Source organism: Myxocyprinus asiaticus, chromosome 10 (assembly GCF_019703515.2).
Source record: "Myxocyprinus asiaticus isolate MX2 ecotype Aquarium Trade chromosome 10, UBuf_Myxa_2, whole genome shotgun sequence".
Classification (NCBI taxonomy): Eukaryota; Metazoa; Chordata; class Actinopteri; order Cypriniformes; family Catostomidae; genus Myxocyprinus; species Myxocyprinus asiaticus.
The window spans coordinates 43,410,906-43,420,355 of record NC_059353.1 but is presented as its reverse complement, the minus strand read 5'-3'; the positions used below and the strand labels follow the sequence as shown (position 1 = coordinate 43,420,355).

The window sequence follows — 9,450 nt, the reverse complement described above, 5'->3', positions numbered from 1 at the left end:
AGAACAACCTTCATAGCTTTTGGCAACAGGAAGTTGTCATTGCATAAAAAGGAAAAAACAGTAGAGCTGGATTACAGCACTATTTTAAGCCCATGAACATTGTAGGGATTTTCAATTCATGACAAGAAATCTAATTATTTTGTATGGTATATCCAGTATGGATGCTCACTTATCTCTAAAAGAGAGTAATACATTAGTTGAGAAATGCACAATTTCACTTTATTATTATATGCGTTTCAATACTATAATTTTTTTCTGATTATATCTGAGTACTCAGCTTATGACTTTAGCCATTTATTTGGGCACTAAAAAAAAAAAAAAAAAAAACATGTCATGGAAACAAACGGTGGTGGTTTACTTTCAGGTTTACCATATGCAAGCTGTGGTTCTATTAGATCTTTGAAAATGACCTGTTTTTCCCAGAACTCTAAGGACTCTGGTAGACCATTGCGGTCAGCATGGCACATCTGCCTCAATGTAGCTCTCTGAAACTGGACTGACTGGCTCAGCTTCAGATTTCTGAAGCTAATTGCACTGCTGAGGATATCCAATCCCATTTCACAGTATCAAGGGACAGAAGGGGGACATTTTTTAGTTCAGACGCATCCTCCATCCTCTGCATGGAATAATGCCGGGCAGAGACAATCATTCAACAGTGCTGCATCACCCAACGTCAGTGTCATCACAACACTTACTGATAAATAACTGTATAATCTTGTTTCATAATTTAAGTCAATAAAATGCAATTCTGTAATGTCTGCTATGATGACAAACAATATTAATTAAGCAATAAAAGACACATGTTACTTATTTAAGAAAGGCATTGTTATAGATCAAATTTTTTTTCTTTGCATCCTCAAATTATTTTGGCCAGGAGCATTATGGAAAGTGGGTGATGATAATTGTTTATTTCTAGAGCCTGTTTAAAAATAATGAGCAGAACATCATTAGCATCAATAATGAGTCATTATGCTGAGACATGCTCAGCTCGTCCACAAACACCTGAGACTCGGAGTCAGAGCCTCTAGTTGCAGACCCACCTAGAGAGCCATGTGTGTTTATAACATTACACAAATGCATAAGAATGATGAGCAGTTTTTCATCGCATGAAATGCATCTCATCATAACCATGCATTAATCTGTAATGTATTGACAGGGAAAATTTTGAGCACAAAAATTATTTGAAAGGTAGTATTAAACATGATACTAGATATAAATCCAGTATTTTGATTTATAGATGGATGGATGGAATGACAGACAGACAGATAGAACGATAGATACTATAGACAGACAGACAGGCCAACAGAACAATAGACAGACAGACAGACAGACAGACAGATAGATAGATAGAAAATATATAGAAGATAGATAGAAGACTATATCGCAAGAGTGATATATAGTGTCACAGTCTAATTGCGCACAGCGAACAAAAAGACGCTGCCTCCTTTGTTTACATCCTGGGGGCTTGAAAACGGCAATATAAAAATGTAAATATTGGGATTTGGTGTGTGGGTCTGGGCACACAGGCTTCCACAGGCACAGGTGGCAAATATGCTCTCGGACGCCATGCTGGGAACCACATGGCCCCACACAACATGGGGGCAAAGAGTGGCTTGCTGACCTGGCACGGGCTTTCCGCAGTTGGACCCCTTTCAAACCACGGTATTAGTTTCATCTGCAAGAGCGCTGCATGCATCGACAACAATGAGTAAGGAGAAGATGAGACAAAGAGACCCTCTGCCAGACAGAACACAGGGTGCAGATAACTGGACGTCCGGTGATATTTTCTATATGGAGGAATATCTAACAGATAATTTTTAAGTTGTTACAAAAATGAGTAGTGGTTACCATCACAAAACACGTCGCCATGATGCTAGGGTGTTATGGATGGTTGCCAGGGTGTTGCTATGCAGTTGCTAAGGTGTTCTGAGAGCTTTTTACTATACGGTTGCTAGGTTCTTCTAGGAGATTGCTAGAGCTAAATGTTTGCTTACTGGCCCAAGTCAAAAGAGCCTATGCTCAAGTCTCTATGATATTCTGGTCCCTAGATATGGCTCGAGTCCTTCCTTCATTGTCTATGACGTTTTTTCACCCATTTTATTGTCAGCCAGCCACACATCGTAAGTATGATCTTTTACAGAAGTAAAACACACCTCTCCTCAACAATATGCACAATTTAAAGGTGCACTCCGTAATTGTTTCCTCATTAAAAAGTTTAACTCCTAAAGACATGAATTGTAATTTTGCAATATATGTAGGAAATCTTGAGCACTCACATTAAAATGAAGACTCCAGTCATAGCAGTAACTTTATAAAAGCTGTTTTATTCTACATGTGGAGGCTCTGCACATAGGGGATGCCATGTTAGGTAGCCGAGTACTACTCGCTTAATCTCAGTAACCATCCTGTTATTTGACACTTTCACTCATTGATTAAAGTAATCATGGCTGACTGTGAATACTAAATTTATACAATGGCATCTGAAACTGAAAACTATAGATGAAGTTACTGTTTACAAACAAACGCTCCGCCCCGACCCTTCCGGATTCTTTTGGTAGCCCAGAAAAGAATGGCTGTCTGTGGGCGCTTCACTCAAATTGCACTGAAACTGCCCAAAAAGTTGTGTTTGGGGTAATACGGCAGTTTTTAATTTCCAAAGTGCTGTCACTGTGACAGATATGAGGTCAAATATGTCTAACGAATATCTTATATGATCAAGGACCATATAAGATATAACGTGAGAAATAGGACCGTCTCCACCACCACAATGCATGGACTAATGCTTGTGAAAGGATAAGTGAATAAAAATAATGTAATATTATGAAAATGATGTCTTTGCATTTATTTTGAATGCAGCAAATAATATCGTTCAATCAAAATGGCTGTTATTACATTTTGATATGGAATATGATCATATTGAATTAAAATATAATTTATTGTATGTGAGTTAATAATTTAAGCAGTTAAGACACATGTTGTATGTCTGATGGTAGTTTTCATTTCTAAGTACCCAAATTCTTAGGCTTTAGAAGTGTGTTAAAGGTGTGTGGATGTGTATTCATCAACCTGTTACATGTCCGACATAATCATACAGGCTCACTGAATCAAGTTTAAACTTGTTTTGCTGATATTTAACCACATACTTTCTTCACTGTTAACCATAGATATTCCTTTATAATAACTTTTATTAACATTAAAATAAATGTTTTACATTCTGAAAGCTTAAAAGATTATTTAAACTGCATCGCTGCCTATTTCCACCATTGAAATCTGCTGCCAAGTACCCGGAAGCGGGTTTGCTGCGGTGTGACGTCAGAGCAATTTCATCTATTGATTATATGTGATGCTGCATCCAAGCCACTAAGTGTCAGTGTAAGTTGAAGATGACACAAAGAAAAAAGTTACTGTTACACCTTTAAGATACCCATGTCTGTTGCGCAAATAGTGTGGTATAAGTTACACGACGAAGTTTAATACTTAGTTTTAGGGGTTTGTTCAAATCCCTTACCCTCACAACTCTGTAAAAATGTTTTGTTAGGTAACCTAAAAAAAAATAAATAATAAAAAAATAAATAATAATAATTCAAATAAAAGTAAAAAACAAAAAAACAAAATCATATGACAAAATCAACCTCGCTACATTAGGTTATACCAAAAAAAAAAAAGAAAAAAAAAAAAAGAAAGAAGTTGTTAATTTTATGGGCCATATCAGGTATAAAAATGTTTGTTAACTGCACGTTTTCACTTTTGACCTTGAGCAGCATTAAAAGTGATGTTTGCCTTAACAACACCACTAATAAAATTTAAGCATATGCATCGGACATCCTGCATATTGAAATGTCAGTGTAACAAAGTCTAGCAGCGCAGATCACTCCTGGTGTAGAATTGATTCTTTTTGTCCATGCATTAGTTGCACGATGACATGATGTCGACCCCCTGCGTCTCGCCTTTGCTGGAGCGGTGCTGAGAGGAGGCTTGTATCCATCTGGAAGCAATACATTTTTCTAGAAGAGTGCACAGTTTTATTTAATCTCCCAGTGTCTCACTGTGCCTCAAATGATGGGCTGTTCCCATCTTGTCATGTGAAATCAGCCTCATGTGCACCAGATTATGACACTTGCAACGCTGGGGGGCCACAAGCACATCACTTCCTGCTTTGTTTTCTTATCTCTGGATCTTCGCCTATTTGCAAACTAATTAATAATTTCATAGAATTAAATTATTTTATGATAACAGATATTTTAAGGGGATAGTTCACCAAATAATAATCTTATACTCAGTTATTATTTAGTTACTAAATAATGACTATTATTATTTAGTCATTATTTACTCAACCAATCCTAGGGTATCTGTTATTGTTCCCAATCCTCAGTCACCATTCACTTTCATTACGTACTTTTTCAATACAATGAAAGCCAATGGTGACTGGGGATGAGTAACTAAATTTTTCATCGATCAGACATACAATTTTTGCCTGGCCCATGTTAAAATTAGTTAAAAAATCCCTTAGGAGGAAACTGGGCCATATCTAAGGGCCAGAATATCATACAGATTTTCCGTTGGGCTCTTTGACTTGTAGCCACTAGTAGCTAGTTTTACAACTATTACAAAATCAAGCATTTATTTTTTTTTATATATCATGCACCGATGAATTGTGCACAATAATAACAAGAATGTGCACCAAGAAAGTAAATAGGGTCCATTTTGATTTCATACTGAAATCAGCCTTATTTCATAGTTATACAGAAAACATGAATTGACAGCCGGTGTAGGTAATGAGAGCATGTGCACTGTTGTCATACAGTAGATGGCTGTGAGTGGTGTCTGCACACAGAGATGCATGTAATTGTCAATGAGAGAGATGAGATCTCTGGAGACTGCAGATCTATAGTCAGACTTCAGCAGGGCTCCGTGTTATATGAACTCGCGTGTTACCAGACGTGTCATATTGATTTGGCCCCTTCCAGCCTTTTTAGACCAATGACCCTGAACATATGGTCCATCTTATTTGTGAACTTGCGTGCCCTGGAGCACAGGCACCACTAGCAAAAATCTTCTTTAAACCCTTGCTTTGAGTGTTTGTATGGATTACTCTTAAATCCCTTTCAGATCACACAAAAGAGGTGTGACGGCTTTTTGAGGAGATCTACATATTCTATGTATCTTAAAGGTGTGCCTTTCTTATTGATGCAACTGCACTGTCAATAAGGGTAATATGAGTTTATGCCACAGGTTTTAATACTGCACCAATTCACATTTCTTAATTCAAGGAATATTCCGGGTTCAAAACAAGTTAAGCTCAATTGACAGCATTTGTGGCATAATGTTGATTAAAATGAATTTTGACTCATCACTCCTTTTCTTAAAAAAAAAAAAAGAAAAGCAAAAATCTGGGTTACAGTGAAGCACTTACAATGGAAGAGAATATTTTAAAATACTCAGTTTGCCACAAAACGAAAACAATATGAGTGTTAACATGATTTTAGTGTGATAAAATTGCTTACTAACCTTTTCTGAGTAAAGTTATGTCCAATTTTACAATTTCGTTGCCATGACGCTGTAATTTCAACAAACCCTAAAATGATGATTTAAACAACTTTACAGCTCAAATAATACATGAGTTTTAACAGAATAATTAATGTAAGTGATTTTATAAAATTATAAGCTTCATATTTCTGCCCTTAAACCCTCCAAAAATTAGCTTCCATTGTAAGTGCCTCACTGTAACCTCGATTTTTGCATTTTTAAAGAAAAGGAGGGACAAGTCTACATTAATTTTTGTGGTAATCAACATTATGCCACAAAAGCTGTCAATTGAGCTTAACTTGTATTGAACCCGGAATATTCCTTTAAGGTCTGTATTCTGGATAGGGCTTTATTCAGAAAAGTAGGTTTGAATGCTCATCAACTATTGGAATATTTATGTATACACAATAATCAGCATATTTTGAATTCACTAAGACAACCGTTTCCCAATTTTCTATTATGGAAATTCATTAAATTTCATTAATGTGCTTGACAGCAGCATACAAGAGCACAAAATGTAAGCCACGAGACTCCTACATTGCATTCGCCCATCTTTTTATTGATTTATGTTAAAAAAAATGTGTTACCAAAAAACAAAACAAAACAAAAGCTTCGAAAATAGTTATTCTAGTGCTTGACTTTTCCAACTGCCTGTATCACGTAGCACCCAGAATTACTTTCATTTGGACATGCACAGAATTAAACTAAAGTTGCACTCAGTAATTCTTTTTTTTTCATTAAAAAGTTTTACTCCTAAAGAAATGAACAGCAAATCTGTGTAAAGTAGTGATGTAACAGTGTCACGGTATACCACGGTTTTAAAAAGAGATGGTTATCAAACCGTTGACAATTCTAATTCACGCTATTGCATTCACGGTATTACTTGATTTTTTTTTTCTAAAATCCAAATAAAGGAATTAAAGTTTCCATTGTAAATATCAGTTAAATTAAGAGAGAATCGGCTACATTTACACAGCATCATATTAACTTGATTAAATAAAGCTCTAACTTAGACATCCCCATTTCACTCATCTGTTTCTTTATTTTAAAAGCCACACATATGAACTGCACGGCCGTTCAAACGCACACACATCAAAGCACATACTGTATGCTTACACTCACAGATGAAAATATCAGTCATAGTCATAGAGACGGTAGAAGCGTTTTAGAGTGGCCAATTTAGAATATTTTGCCTTTACAAAGTACTTTATGCAACCAGTTTAAATATTCTGTCCATCATAACATTATTTTTTTCTAACAAATTCTACATTTCATCACATTCGTAGTAAAAACATTCAGTCAGTGATCCGGATAATTAATGCACAGCATGTTCAAATATCAGAAATATCCACAGATAGACAGTCTCTAACGTTAATGAATGAATAGAATACAAAAGGCATATTATTTAACTCACAGACTAAAAGATGCTTATTTGTATACAGCATAGAGTTACAAAGCACAGAGATCTGTATTTCCTGAGGTAATTCAGTCTTCATACAGAGCATGTCTGACTTTTGAGTGGATGAAGGGAAGTTGGGAATCTGTTGGCCGCACAAGGGTCCTAGTACCTCCCCGATAAAATATCGGGATTTTTCAAACCCAGAAAAAATATTTAACTTATGTGTAAAATAAGGTCTGTGGTAAACGTTACTTGACGATACGTGGACGTTTGTTCTACAACATAAATCACACTTAGTCATACCTCAAACGTGAATTTTGAAGCCACCATGCGTTTAAAAAAAAAAGTAGGCCTATACAATTCAACATGGCTTCAAAATTCATGTTTAAGGTATGAAAGTGTGTAATTTATGTTGTTGAACAAAACGTCCTTGTATCATCAAGTAATGTTTACCACAGACCTTATTTTTCTCATAAGTTCAAAAACCCCCATTATAAAAATCCATAGGAAAATCCAGAGGGAACCCATGGCGAATTCTCCTCCAGATTTTTGGACTGCAAGCTGAAAAGCTCTATACAGAGATGTGACTTTTATTTTGTATTTTTTTCTCTGAACAGTGTGATTTGGACCAGGTGCGACTTATATTCAGGTGCGACTTTATTTCCGGAAAATACGATATATCATAAATATTAAACTACTAATAATTTTAGCAAGGCACCTTAATACCTTGATACGGTAATAGCACGTTTTTTTATTTTATTTTTTTATTTTTTTGTGAAGGTTATCATACCGTGAACATTTCATAATGTTACACCCCTAGGTAAAGTCATAGCCACATACATTATATAAAGACTCCATTCATATCAGTAAAAGCTGTTTTATTCTACATGGTGTGGGTCCGCGCATGGGGGCTGCCATGTTAGAATCACAAGTCCAGCCGAATACTACTTGCTTAGTAATCGCCCTGTTATTGGACACTTTCACTCATGGAATAAATTAACCATGGCTGACTGTGAAAAGTTAATTTCTGCAATGGCATCGTTAACTGAAAACTATTGTGTTTGAGTGATGCTACATCTATACCCCATAGGTGTCAGTGTAAGTCCAAGATGACAAAAAACTAAATGTTACTGAGTGCACCTTTAATTTTCTGTTACATTGGATATTCTAAACAAGGTGTTTACATGACAAAGAATTCCAATTAGTACCATTATATGCTAGCTGTCTTATTCAAATTTCTTGTTACAGAAATATTCGCTTAATTGGATTATGACGATTGGGCTCACGTGTTTACGTGAAGCATACGTAATCAGAATGTGACCAAATTTCGATTAGTCAGTGGATTTTATTACACACCCTGACAATATTTCCTTTCGGTTTTTATCACAGAAACAGCAGGTTTTAACACAAACGAACTGGAGCAATCATTTAAGAGCAAATAACCTTGATAGTTCTTTCTTTTCTTTTGTTCTTTCTTTCTTTCTCTTTCTTTCTTTCTACTATGCATGCTTACGTTTCATTTTAATGTTAGCTTTCTAATTGCATCAGCACAGTGATGTCAAGAGATTAATTTTGCTGCCAATTTAATGTAGTTGTTTAAATTGCATCATTATTCCCTTAAAAATAGATTAGCAACTGTGGTGCTGTAAAGTGGCTAAAATACAATAGAGATACAAAAAAAAAAAAAAGTTTGTGTAAGCAAGAATACATGGGCTCCCAAAAATAGCGAGAGCACAGTATTAGCAAAAATGAAAAAGTTCCAATTGTGTGGCCTGTTTTTTTGAGCAGATCAGCAGGAAATGCTAGTCACACTCATGCTTTACTAAGTGTATTATCTCAATCTACATCTCATTGCTTTAACTGAGTGTGCATCTCATTTAAACTACATTTTTATGCAGCTACTTGGGGGGGGCCAAAGCCTTAAACCATCAGAGCCCAGACCAACCTGACATGCGCTGTGCCCATGCTGACATGCAGGGCTTGAAAAGGGCAGTTGTACAGCAGTGTTTGGAGTCCCTCTATTAAAAGAGGTAGCTGAAAGAGTGGACATGTGCAAAAACTGCATCACAATTAGCATCAAGCAGATAAGTCCTTCTCTAATCCTGTTTACGGTTGGCATCAGGAAGATGTGCCAAGATTGATTTGGACAGGGTGCTGGCTTACTGTAATGTAGCCCCCCCCCCCCCCCACCTTTTTGGTCCTACCCCAACCCCCCACACCTTCAGGGGACCCCAGGGGACTCCCCCCCCCACCACAGACACAGCTTCCTGTACATGACCGTTAACACGGGGCACTTTGTCATTTGCCCCGGCTCACGGAAAGCTCTGGCGGGAGAGATTATCTCCTATTCCCACTAATTCAATTGACTTGGGGGGTTTTGTGAAGTGTCCGCAATGAATCGAAGCTTCAGAGTTAAATAAATACAGTGGTAGAGGTACAGAGAGGTTCAAGCAGGAGCCCGAGCTGGAACAGATGGCAACGGGTGTCCTGCGCAGTAGTGTGAGAGGGTAGTTAATGTTCTGAAA

General features: G+C 36.7%; 1 pseudogene; it reads left to right on the top strand.

The window, feature by feature from the left end:
• The first annotated feature begins 1,704 nt into the window (after nt 1-1,704).
• The window catches only part of LOC127447600 (ceramide kinase-like protein), a 72,839-nt pseudogene continuing 65,093 nt past the window's right edge, over nt 1,705-9,450 (top strand).